This window comes from Triticum dicoccoides, chromosome 3A (genome assembly GCF_002162155.2).
Source record: "Triticum dicoccoides isolate Atlit2015 ecotype Zavitan chromosome 3A, WEW_v2.0, whole genome shotgun sequence".
NCBI lineage: Eukaryota > Viridiplantae > Streptophyta > Magnoliopsida > Poales > Poaceae > Triticum > Triticum dicoccoides.
In genome coordinates, this window is record NC_041384.1 from 365,428,308 (window position 1) to 365,442,043 (window position 13,736).

A 13,736-nucleotide genomic window follows, 5' to 3' on the forward strand; every position below is an offset into this window, starting at 1 on the left:
AGAGAGAGAGAGAGAGAGAGAGAGAGAGAGGAAAGGGGAGAGGGAGGGCTTCTACGTCGCCGCTCTCTGGATGCACGCCATCCACCCGCGCACGCTCGCCGCCAACCTCGCCGGCTTCGCCAGGTTCGGCTGCCTCAAGAACCTCCCCGAGATCCTCTATCGTTTCCTCCACGGCCCCCGCGATGAGCGCAAGGACTAGGACGACGTCGCTGCGGCGGCTCCGGGTGCAAGAGAGGCAAGCGACGCTGCGTCGGCGGCCTTGCCGCCGCCGCGGCTGAGGCCGCCAAGGCCCGGCGCGAGAAGGAGGCGGAGCACGCGCAGGCCGTGCTCGCGCACAACGACTCTGACGAGGCCTTCTGCAACCTCTACGACGGCGTCGCCGACATCTTCGCCGGGCTACTCAAGTCGGACCAGGAGCACCTGCACGCGGGCGACACGGATCGTGTTCACCGCCAAGTGGTGCCCGTCGCTGCGCCTGTCGTACGACTGCGCGACGCTGCTCTGCGAGGCCATCGCGCGCCGAGTCTTCCCGCGCGACTCGAGCCCCGAGTACCTCGCTATCCCCGACAATCAGTACGCCTACCGCGTCCGCAACCGGCTCCACCGCGAGGTGCAGGTGCCGCTCCGCAAGGTGCTCGAGCTCCCCGAGGTCTACATGAGCGCCGGAAGTGGGACGAGCTGCCCTGCGCGCGCTTGGCGTCCACGGCCATCCGCCGGTACAAGTGGCGTCCTGGCTGTTCTTCTTTCTTCTGGTAATGCACTGCTCCTTAGCTTCTTTCTTTGCATTTCTTATGAGTTTTGTGTATGCTGCTGCCTCTACAAGTGATGGTATGTGCTTTCTTTTGCTTGGTATAGTTTTGGTGTGTGTGTGTTTTCTCGCGCTAGGCCTACTTTTGTCTCTGGTTTAGGTGTCTGCATCAGGGCCGTCTCCAAAAATTCTGGGGCCCGGTGCGAAATGCGAATGGGGGCCCTAAATTTCTGGAATACAGGTTGCTTCACGAAAATACTATAACAAAAAAACACTGAGCCTGAATTTTAAAGTAGCAACAATCTTGAAAATCATGGCGTATGACAACTTGGTCAACTAACCTACTACTCCCTCCGTTCTGAATTACTTGTCTTAGATTTGTCTAGATACGGATGTATCTAGACTCATTTTAGTGCTAGATACATCCGTATCTAGACAAATCGAAGACAAGTAATTTGGAACGGAGGGAGTACATATCTTGATGAACTGGTGCATATGCACACAATATACTCACTAATATAATCATTCAACGGAACAAAATAATCTAAATTAAATAGTGTTTCGGTTTGAGCACACCTGGTGGACAGATCGGTGGTGCCCTCGCCTTGGTATGGGCCACCGGCTGTTTCTAATAGTGCATTTTTATTTTAGAATACGCAAAACATTATGTTAAGAATAGAAAAGAGTATTTACAGGATAGAGTTATAGCGAAGAAAAACTAGATGAAACTTGACATTAAGCAACCCCTTGAAGAAACCTGTCAGATTGGGTCACCCAAACGTCTATTCATCATGACCGTTGTAGTAGCAGCAGAGAGGAACAAAGCCGTACATTGAATCCAATTGTTCCCAAAACTGAAACGCTGCATAATTTCAATGAGGAATGGCTAGCCAACAGACTAAAAAACCACAAGCTATAGTAAGTCAGATCATCAGAGAAGGCACCTTCCTGCGATGCAGTGCACAGACGACTTGCTGTTGCTGTACCATATGAACATTCTTCATGTGAGAAGGGATATAGGCTGCACCTCCGGGGAGGAAACAAAGCGATCAAACTAGACAACGCCGCTAGCCTCCGCCACCGTGCGGCGGCGCCACACTTCGTTCGTCTCGGGAAGATGGATATCGATCGGCTGCAGGCTGCGTCAATCCGGACTCAGAAAAGGTCATACGGGAAATTGAGGAGAAGGCCCAGTTTGGGAGAGCCATGGGCCTGTATTAGTTGGAAGAATGGCCCAAAATTAAGGAGACATAGGCCTAGAATCGGGGCCCCCTGGAATTTGGGGGCCCTGTGCGGTCGCCCAGCCCGCACAGGCCCTTGGACGGCCCTGGTCTGCATATACCATGGGTTGTGCGCTTGTGTGCTCATGTTGATGTTGGCATGGTTTATATTGTCTATTCTTTCTGCTTGATTAGCTAACAATCAGATTGGTGTAGTGGAGCTAAAAATACATTGGCTGGTTGTGTCTCTTAGTTTGGCAGAAAGCGCAGCATGTCAAATTGATCGGTGTCCATCTCCCTCAATTTCTGCATATTTATATTTGAGAAGTGAACCAGGCTACTCATCGATTAATAAAAGCTTTATAGTTCTGTTCTCCTTCCATTGTTTCTTCAGTATTATTAATTTATTCTCTTAGATTAAAGGTATTATTGTAATGATGTCCTGTTGTTCTGTAATGTATTTTTGATTTTTTTCTGTGATTTTACTCAATGGTGCTTACTCGTCGCAGAAATGGATGTATCTATAACTAAAATACATCTAGATACATCCATTTATGCGACGGGTAATTCGGAACGGAGGGAGTACTATTGATGGACTTATTTTATGTATAAGTTAACCATCTCAATCCTCATCTATTCATTTCAAAAGTAAATTGTGTTGTCTGAAGTTTGTGTGGGAACACTATATTACGAATTTACTATCAGTTTTTCACAGGTTCTTGATTATCTATGGCCTTCCATGCAGGGCTTCTCTCTGATAAACAAAGGAGATGATATTGCAATGTGCTAACCAGGTAGCTTCCTTTATGATCTGCTTTGTCTTTTACCATTCTTTGATTTGATGCAACTAATTTGTGAAAAAATAGGTAACAGGTAGGAGGGCAGTTTAGTTTTCCTGTAAGTATGGATTTGCATTTGTGAATTCAGTTCTCCATGTCATTCATCATGCAAGTAACTTGTTACTTACCACCTACCAGTAGTTCAGCTAGGCATGCATGAAGCACATGAAAAACTGCAACGATATGTATGAGCAGTTATATGTCAATTTTTTTGTCCCAAGCTATTGAAAAAGTTTTCATTTTGTAATGCGAAGTGCTTTGTTTTCTGCAGATTATTGCTGCACATTTGTCTGTTTGATGTCTTGGTTGTGGGATCTGAAACACTATGTATTCAGATCAACATTACACAGGGAAGGAGCGAGATGATGGTTAGGATTGTTAACTTTCAGTCAACTTTAGCACTAAATATATATACTATTTCTTCTGCACCCAGCCGGATAATTTAGCTGATAATTTTTCCTTCTACAGCCAAGCAGTGGAAGAGAATGGTAACCAAAGACAACTTTGTTGGTCCTTGATCATGGATTTACAAGAAAGCCAACAGAGTATGAAAAGGTTCTCATGGGACTCACCCTGAACTGAAATCTATGTTCAACCTTGGTATAATTCTATGACAAAAACCCCAGGTGGTCCAATTTTTTTTTCTTTCTTTCATGTTTATTGTTTTTGGTTTGTTATAACCGAATTTATAGCCTACTATTCGTGGGTTTCTTTTATTCTGTTTTGGTGGGTTCTAAGCTATGAAATTAGGAACCATATAGTTTATTAGTTTGAGACCTGCTTCAAGATAAAGAATGAAATGAAGAATTATTATTTCATGATGACACACATGACTGTCAAACTGCAGAAAATACTTGATTTATGTACTGTATGATTTCTGAGTTCCTTTCCTTTCTAGATTTATGTGGGGAGAACTCATGAGCTTATGAATGAGTGATTCGGATTTGTCTAATTGGGAACTAGCAAATCATGCAAAGTAAGGGTTTTTCTGCTCATATAGACTGGTTGGTCGATGGCTTCTTGATACATCGTACCTTAAACAACATAATTTCTGATTGAGGGGACCAGGTTGATGCCCTGTTTGATGTGAATTTTCTGGGATGTGCTGCCATATACTTCCACCACTGTATACAACAATGAGTACAACATTTAACATGGGCATGATGTTAAATTTGAGTGAATCTAAGGGCCTACTGGCTGCATAATCTGTGGCTATATTTTTTAGACTTATTTATTTACTTTTGTGTATGCAAGGAGCAATTCTACTATCTCTTCATGGTTTAGCGTTTATATATTAGTTGGACAGTATCTCTTTATTCTGTTGTTGTGACTGACTAGCTGCTTACTTATATGGACAACTTGAACTGAAAGCAAGAGTAGAAGCCCATGAGATGAGACACAAGGAAAATATGCATGGTATTTTTCAATTCTATGTTTCAGTTCCACTCACCTACTTGACTGGCTACGTGATGTATATACTGATTTCCTGCTACTGTTTGAGTTATAACAGTTTTGCTCATCTGGCAGAAAATGGCACATTCATGATTCAGTTTGGTTAGCAAGTGCCTAAATACTCTGGAAATGTGTTTGAATCGCACAAAAAAAGTTTGTAGTTCTTATTCATACTTGAAACATGTGAGGCTCTGCAAATTAAACCATGTTTTTTTTCAAGGCGCATATGGATTTAGTAGACCACAACTAAACCGATTGTATATACATGGCATGTCCTTAGTAAAGGAAACTATTTTCGTCGCGAGCATGGCTTTGGTTGAAGGTTCTTACAACATGAAACTATTTTCATCGAGAACATGTCTTCAGCAGGTCTCTGCGCCATTTCGCGCAACGGGTCAACTAGTATTGTAAATAATAGCACTAGTAAGAAATTTTTGGCACTAGCTAGTAGTTTTTGGCATGGATTAAGAAATTTTGGGCATGTTTTTGCTATTTTTTGTACACGCCAACTAGTGTCAAAAAACGTCCTACATTATGTGACGGAGGAGTATGTACTCGTACTGTAGCAGTACTAGTACTACTTTCTCAACTACTAGTGCGATGTACTGTATTTCTAGCATAGTGCACCAGTTTTGAACTCTTAAATCTCAGGGACAAGGAGCTACAGTTGGAAGTGGAGGGTACTATTGTTCTCTATAACCATCGTTGTACTATCAATGCAGGGAAAGTACACCTATGTAGTGGCCTAGTGGGTATTCTCGGTGCTCTATTCAGCCGCTCTTCTCACGCACACACTAGCAGCCTGTTTATCAGCGACGGTTACTGCGGGGGCAGAACATTTGAGTTATTTGATAAAGCGAGACTAGGCTTTTTGCTTCCATTTGTGGAGGTGTAATGGATCTCGTCGAACTTTGTTAGTAGTTCCTTCTTTATGAATGAGATGAAGCAAAGCTTTTGCCTTCGTTTAAAAAAAACATGTCAAGAGGAATTTCTTTTATAGTAGAGCCAATAATGGAGTGAAGTCCATGCATGCAACGCCACAAGCTATAGAGTAGTAGTAGAGCACTTTACGTACAGAGCCATATTGCACAGTTCCCAATGCCCCGCCAAGCTTTTCCGGCTCCTCAGGCTTAATTGGGAGGCGCTGGTTTAAATATGCTACTAGCTGATGAGGAAGCTGCAAGCAAGGTGCGGCAAGGGCGAACATGTGAGCCACGAGATGCTGGGAAGGAACACCCGTTCACGTGGCTAGGCTATCCAGTGCACCCAGATTGTGGTGCCGCACGTTTGTTTGACTTCAAAACTCAAACTATCTGTGTAAAATATTGGCTCGCAGTGAAGTTACTTTTTAAAAAAATGGCCACCGAGTGTTCAGCCGGGATCGAACCCACAAAATGAGGTATACATTCCCGCGACCACTAATAATACTCGTTGTAGTACAATGCAACTTAGAATCGCCTTTTGTCGCTAGTAGTACATTGTTCCTTACAAGAAACCCCTAATAATGCCAAAAAACAACTACCACTTGCATACGTGGCAGACTTAAGATAAGACTACCTTATCAATCATTGTACATGCTCTTACCAACCAACCCTACCAAGAAACGACTACTCTACAAAGTGTCGTTATAGGTACGTTTCAACCCATGGCCCTGTTTGGATACATTTGTTTTCAATCTAACCCTGCCATCCAAACACCGCTTTGGTTAAAGTTAGTTCAGGGTTAGAATCTAACTCTAACCTCTGACTTAGAGTATCCAAACAGGGCCCATGTCGCCCATTAAGTCAGCGCCTTCTATTCGACCGGGCGTTATGACTTGTGGGACCTACATGTCAGTCTACACAAAAAACCCCGAGTGACCTCCTACCTCCGGCCCGTCCACCTAGTCATCCTCAGCCATGGGACACAGCTGCTGCCGCCGACAGAAGGCGAGGTCAAAACCGCCGGCGAGGCGGAGCCCATCTTGCGGCAGCCCGGATGCCAACTCCGTCTGGTGCTCGCGGCCGCTAGCTAGCCAAGATAGCTCCGTACAGCTGCTTGTCTGCAAGGTTTGCTAGCTAGATTGGCACGATGGCACGGCAGCTTGCTCGCGCTCGCCACGCTAAGGCCAGCCATCTGGCTCGAGCGAAGGCCAGCGCGGTGGCCTTTATCGCTTGTGAGTCACGCTTGGGCCAGCCTGCCAACCCGTGCGGAGGCTAGCGCGGCATCCAGCCTGTCCGACGGAGCAGCGGCCAACTCGCTCATCACCGGCGCCACCGACGAACATGCATCAGTATTGTTTGAAGAAATGTTCAGGAAAAAATATGATTTGAGGGGGAATAAAAGGATAGAAGGTCAGATGTGGGTCCCTCGTGTCAATGGTCAAACAAAATCTGTTGGTTTAAGCTGCATCGTCAACACGGACGTGTGGGCCAACCCTGTCATAAATGGGTTTAAACTAACCTAATCGGTACTCCCTTTGTCCCATAATATAAGATGTGTTTGCAAGCTAAACTAGCTTGCAAAAAGTCTTACATTGTGGGACGGAGGGAGTACTAGGTAGTAGTTTTTGGCGTGGATTAAGAAATTTTGGGTACGTTTTTGCTATTTTTTGTATAATAGATTCTTCCTTGGGCTGGCTGAAAGTGGTATTTTTTTGTTAAATACTCTACATATTGTAAGTAGGAGTGAAAGTTAAGCTTTGGAACCCAATAAGCAAGGCTAGTTACATGGTGCATATGTGTACATGATTGAAAGTAAATATCAACAATGAGTGACTAATATCTTGATGGAAAACTCGAAACTATGGAATACTAGGAAAAAATTGTATGGTTGGAAATACTAGCAATGTTCATGTGTGTTGCAACGAATCATAATTAGAATAATACTTATTGACAAACTTGATGCAAAACACTCTAATTTTGATATACATATATCACTAGAGATATATTATGTTTCAATTAGAATATATTCCTTGGCCTGTTTTGGTGAGGTCAGGGAGGGATGTGGTTGGTTTTAAGATACTAATTATGGGTTTTTCTGCAAATTGGTAGACAAGTGGGATGTTGGTGAGAAAAGGCAACAACTTACCTCACAGTCGTTAGATGTAAATCTAATGGTCACAAACGACGGATGGTAGACACACCATCATCACCAACTTAGTCTTCTATAAGAGTACTAGCAAGATTCGTGCATTGCACGGAACATCAAGATGCTTTTTTTATAAAACAGTTGTTGTGATTGACCCATGCGGGAGTAATCCTACGTGTAAAAATTAATGATATCTCGAGAAATAGTTGATAAGGTGAAGAGGAGTGGGGCGTGGTGGTGATTGGTGGTCGGACTGAGCGGAGGCATGGGGATTGACGACGCCGGCAGCGGCCATCAGACCAATTTGTTCCAGAGGCTTCCTTTCTTAATTGCTCAACAATGAGGTTGTTGGAGATAAGGATGAACGAGGGAAGACCTTGTCTGCAAATGTGAAGAAGGGTGCGGGTATCTTTTAGTTTAATTTCCATCCGTCAGATATAGATCGGACGGTCTATATTGCAAGATGGCACGCGTACCATCATCACCAACTTGGTTTTTTATAAGAGAAGAAATATAAGTATGGAGATACAAACGTATTATCGATACTTGTTTCCATAAACTAGCATCTACATTCTATTCAACGCCACATCATGTGAGGCCTTAGCACAATGACTTCTCGACTATGTAAAACAAAGGTTTTCCCGTCGCCGATAAGGAGGGGGTGATGGTGGGTGCTTTTTGGCTTGCTCTAGTCCTAGAGTCATACTAGGTGGTCTAAGCACGTGTAGATTCATCCCTTTTTAGGTCTCGTGTTCGCCGTACTGCCATGACTGTTGATGAATAGACCGTAAGTTATTCACGGGGAAACCCTTGTTGAGCGTGTTTGCGAGAGAGAGAGAAAGTGCGTGTGTGATATGTCTAGAGACTGAGGCAATGATAAAAGATTCTTCGTGTCTATGTGTGTGGAGGATAGAGAGAGACATGTACATGGGGCTTTGTGTTGTGTAACGTGGAGACACATATACATAATTAGAGAGTGAGTGTGTGAGATACACATGCAGACATGGGGAGAGATGAGGATCCAGATTAATGGGTGTTTGTGCATGTCGGTGTGTGTTTGTGCGCATGTTTGTGTGTGAGAGGGAGTGTGTGTATGTGGAGTACAGAGACCACTAATGATGTCGACCTAGTATAAGGGAAGGGGGAATGGTGTGCATGTGTAGTCGTGGGATAGCATGGGTGCGAACGGAGGGAGCAGACTATTTGGAAGAAACATCGAGTGTGTGTGGGAGAGGGGTGTGAGAGCGAGCGAGCGAGAGATAGAGAGAGAGAAGAGAGAGCTAGCGACGAAGAGAGAGAGAGAGAGAGAGGGAGGGAGGAAGGGAGAGAGAGAGAGAGGAAGAGAGGGGCTAGAGAGGGGGCGTTTGTGTCCATAAATGACGTATAGATAGGGAGACAATGTTGATGTTGTTTGAAATTGGCCTATGTATGGAGACACAAGGGAAGCGAGTCATCATATATGTGATAGGGACTTCATGAGAGATCTAAAATAGATGGTGTAGAAAACAATGTGCGAGATCGGGAACGATGATACATTAAGGAGCTACGGAAAGAGTCACGACATATATGTATATATGGAGGAGCCGGGGCGGGTCCGCATGTGGGATAGATAGAAAGAGGAGAGTGGTGCCCAAGGAGACAAAGTGTGCTTGTTTGCAGTGGGGGTGGTGTGTGAGGTGAGTGTACGAGAACCACATAACTAGGGAGATAGACGTTTGGGGGTGACGTTTTGTGTGCATGAGAAAGATACACTCTACATAGTGCGTGTGCTTGGAAAAGAGAGATGCCGGGAGACCTAGCTAGAGAGTGGGGGAAGAGATATGTGCATACCCAAGAGACAAAGTGATAGAGACCTATATTGGGGTCCGGACTTTCTAAGAGAGAGGGGTGTTAATGTGCTAGTGTGTTGGTGTTTGGGGGAGAGAATGACATCTCTGTGTGGGGGGCGACGAGAGGGGGGGTTGGCTTCAGATAAAGTGTGAGGTGTCTATATTTGAGGGATTTTAGCGTAATTGAGATATACATGGTCAATAGTGTGTGCATTCATGGTTGATCAATTTGTTTCACTGTTTGGACTATGAGATAACGATACTTTTGAACATGCGTGATATACCTTGATGTATCAGAATTACAAAGCTAAAATTGGAATTTTGGAATTCGACTCCATCATTAGCTTTTGTAGTTCAATTAAATGGAGGTACATTTTCTAAGCCGGGATTTCGTGATTTCAAATTCATATATAAAACCTAGAGATATACACATACAGGCATGTTCAAACTTTATAATCATCCACTTTATTCATACACATACACATTTTTGCTTTTGTCATCATATTTAGGATAAACACATTTGGAATTTCATTTGAATTGGACCATATAATGGTATTTGCTTTTAGTAGCTCAATCTATACCTATTAATAAAGCAAGGTGCGTTTCTCCAAAATTTTCATCCGTTCATTCATATTATTATTTTTTTGATTTTTTGAGATTCAATTCTTTTTATATCCGAGGTGGTACTAAAAAATATGTATGTGCTGAATTCTGTTCGTAGGCTTCCTTATAGCTCTTCTTTTTCTGTGCATCCCCTACATGGGCCAAACTGGGCCGTTTCGGGGGCACCAAAAAATAGTAGCCAGCTAGAAAAACAAGCGATCAAGTGAGGTTCGAACTCACAACCTCCCGTGAAACAGAGGTGTCCCCAGCCAAACGAGCTACCTTGCCTGTTTTTGCTATATATAGTCCCACCTTGGTTCTTTATATCAAGTTTCACCAATTTAAATACGCTTGTAAGTTGTCTAAAATATCAGCAAGCCATGTTGAGAATCAATAAACAGACGGAAAGAAGATGACGACTCGATAGAAGGAGAAAACATGCACCCATAATTAAGCCGGATTGTGGGAAATAAAGAAGAGAGATTTGATGAGAGAAGAATGCGGGCTCGTACTTTCCGTGGCTGCGGGATTTTTAATTTCTTTTTGTCTGCAAATAAAGAGCAACGAATTGAAACCGTTGGATGCTTAACATGTGGTGCGGAGCATGGATGCATGGGATCAAAAGGACGGGTGAAGGCAAGAATGGTCCATGTCCTTGGGTGATTAAGTGGAAACTTTTTTCGGGTAATTAAGTGGAAATTTAAATACAAGGATTTGATGAGGCACACACGGAAGCATCAAGCTCGCTCTGGACGACGGTAATAAGGAGAAAATCGTATAGCAGTGTTAGAAAAACGAAAATAGCATTTGGCGCATTATAAAAAATTGAAAATACATGAATGTTTATGTGCAAACAAATTACATTTTTTTAAATAACCTGATTGATCGAACGTTCAATGGTGCAAAACGGAATACACGACACTCCAAGAACGAAGATACATGAATGTTTTTTGTGCAACCAAATTACATATTTTTTCAAAAAACTGCCTGATTGATCAAGCGCCGTTGTTGTAACCCGAATTCAAGACCCTGCAAATGTTGCTGCAAGCGGGATGCAACACTCCAAGACCGAATGTCCTATGCATCTAGTGGAAGCATGCCAATCCAACGTCAGTTGCCACTATCTTCTTTTACTGGAAAAGCCGGACTGCTGTGTTGCAAAGCCGACTATGCATTCGCTACAAGGACGATCGGTAGTATTTCAAGTCAGAAGGATGATGTTGCAAAGCCGACCACATGAATGCTGCAAGGATGACCGACATTGACCCAAAGTCGACCGCATGTCCTTGTAAGGTCAATTAGTGTTGCTGCAAATGCTATGTGTATATAAAGCTAATTAAGTGCAGGTTTCAATATTTTGGAGAAGTTTCCTTACCATCGGAGTTAGTAAGGATCATTTTGTGATTAAGAAGCAGTTGATACACATTTTGTCTACACCTCGGCGTGAGCCTCCCTGTCATGGCACAATCTGATGCTATCATACCACGCCGGTGACTGTTTTGATGAACCCGCCAATTTCTCCCCCGTTGCAACGCACGAGCCTTTTGCTAGTGATCCATACAAGTTCAAAACTTGCACTTTTTTTGCGTGCAAAACAAACAAGTTCTCGGCCATGATATCATAGTCGGCCATACAAGAGAAGAATATAATTTCAGGCGCCAAAAGCTTTCAAACTTCCCGCTCACATCGAAATATCTTGCGCCCGAAAGTTTAGCCCTGCGATATTCCTGTTTTACCCCTGCCACATGAACGCAAAAGGGCTGCTTTGGTAACTCCATTGTTTTCCCCTCTTTGCCCCCAACATTCTTCCCCAGAGACCCTCCCCTTCCACTCCCCGACCCCCCCAACCACGGCAAACCGCCGAATCTAGTCCTCTGTCGCAGCGGTGGACCTCACACCCTGACGGATATACCTTCCGCACCTTGGAACCCCCAACTGCCAACTCACCACTTCACCGGAGCTGCTTCAGCGACTGGCTTGTCCATCGCTCCAGATATCCTTGACCGCCATCATGGTCCACCGCACCGGATCTGCATAACCGGCACCCTCGTCCACCACAGTGTAGGCCCTTCACTGACTCCCTCGTCCGTCCCTTCGCCGGCTCTTCATACAAGCCCTTGTCTGCCGCAATAGATCCGCCTCACCAAAAGCACTGTACAACGTGCCCGTCGAAGCCTTCATCCACTTCACCGGACCCGCTCCACGGACGCCATATTCAACTCCATCGGCCCTGCTTTACCGACGCTGCAGCCTCATCAGGTTATTTTGATTTGTACTCCTTCGGTTTTCTCTTTATCATGCAACTATTCACTTACCACAAATGAGCTTTCTTGTATGTCAACAGGCGCCGCAACCGTAGCACCGGAGCCGCTTCAGCAACGGTGATAGCCGACCCAAACTCAACTGCAACACGAGCACCATCGACAATCCTTAGCTATCAAGTATGCTAACGATACCCATACGCCGCCGAGAATCAGGTACTATTATCCAACGGCCGGTGCCTACGTTCACTTTCTTAGCATAAGCACCGCACCTTTGAATTTCTTCAGGGCATCATTCAGTTTTTCATGAGACGCGTTATTCTGCTTGCACCTGTAGGGCCATACTTCTGGCAGTGAACATGTTACACGTGCTAAATTACATACCAGTGCACATATAGTTAATATGCTTTAGTTTTGTCCTAAGTATTACCGTACTTCCTAGATATCACTGCGTACTATTTTACTTCTTGCATGCTATATTTATGATAATGGTGTTGTTCTGATGCCACCTGTTGGTTCCATCAGACTGCTTCATGTTCTCTATGCTTAATTACACATCAGCAAACTAGCATGTGGTTCCGCTAGTTTTTGTTCGTTTTACCCTACATTTTCTGATGCTAGCTATTGTTGGAAATATGCCCTAGAGGCAATAATAAATTGATTATTATTATATTTCCTTGTTCATGATAATCGTTTATTATCCATGCTAGAATTGTATTGATAGGAAACTCAGATACATGTGTGGATACATAGACAACACCATGTCCCTAGTAAGCCTCTAGTTGACTAGCTCGTTGATCAATAGATGGTTACGGTTTCCTGACCATGGACATTGGATGTCGTTGATAACGGGATCACATCATTAGGAGAATGATGTGATGGACAAGACCCAATCCTAAGCCTAGCACAAGATCATGTAGTTCGTATGCTAAAGCTTTTCTAATGTCAAGTATCATTTCCTTAGACCATGAGATTGTGCAACTCCCGGATACCGTAGGAGTGCTTTGGGTGTGCCAAACGTCACAACGTAACTGGGTGGCTATAAAGGTACACTACGGGTATCTCTGAAAGTGTCTGTTGGGTTGGCACGAATCGAGATTGGGATTTGTCACTCCGTGTAAACGGAGAGGTATCTCTGGGCCCACTCGGTAGGACATCATCATAATGTGCACAATGTGATCAAGGGGTTGATCACGGGATGATGTGTTACGGAACGAGTAAAGAGACTTGCCGGTAATGAGATTGAACAAGGTATCGGTATACCGACGATCGAATCTCGGGCAAGTACCATACCGCTAGACAAAGGGAATTGTATACGGGATTGATTGAGTCCTTGACATCGTGGTTCATCCGATGAGATCATCGTGGAACATGTGGGAGCCAACATGGGTATCCAGATCCCGCTGTTGGTTATTGACCGGAGAACGTCTCGGTCATGTCTGCATGTCTCCCGAACCCGTAGGGTCTACACACTTAAGGTTCGATGACGCTAGGGTTATAAAGGAAGCTTGTATGTGGTTACCGAATGTTGTTCGGAGTCCCGGATGAGATCCCGGACGTCACGAGGAGTTCCGGAATGGTCCGGAGGTAAAGATTTATATATAGGAAGTCCTGTTTCGGCCATCGGGACAAGTTTCGGGGTCATCGGTATTGTACCGGGACCACCGGAAGGGTCCCGGGGGCCCACCGGGTGGGGCCACCTGCCCCGGGGGGCC

The 13,736-nt window shown here is 44.5% G+C and overlaps 1 long non-coding RNA gene across 2 annotated transcripts; it reads left to right on the forward strand.

The window, feature by feature from the left end:
- The first annotated feature begins 6 nt into the window (after positions 1-6).
- LOC119268202 lies at positions 7-4,673 on the forward strand. Of its 2 annotated transcripts, XR_005132994.1 has the most exons (5): positions 7-752; positions 2,714-2,762; positions 3,079-3,175; positions 3,276-4,223; positions 4,335-4,673. It is a non-coding gene; the product is annotated as an uncharacterized LOC119268202 (long non-coding RNA). The 2 variants fall into 2 exon arrangements; XR_005132993.1 differs by having other exon boundaries at positions 3,276-4,352.
- The last annotated feature ends 9,063 nt before the right edge of the window (positions 4,674-13,736 follow it).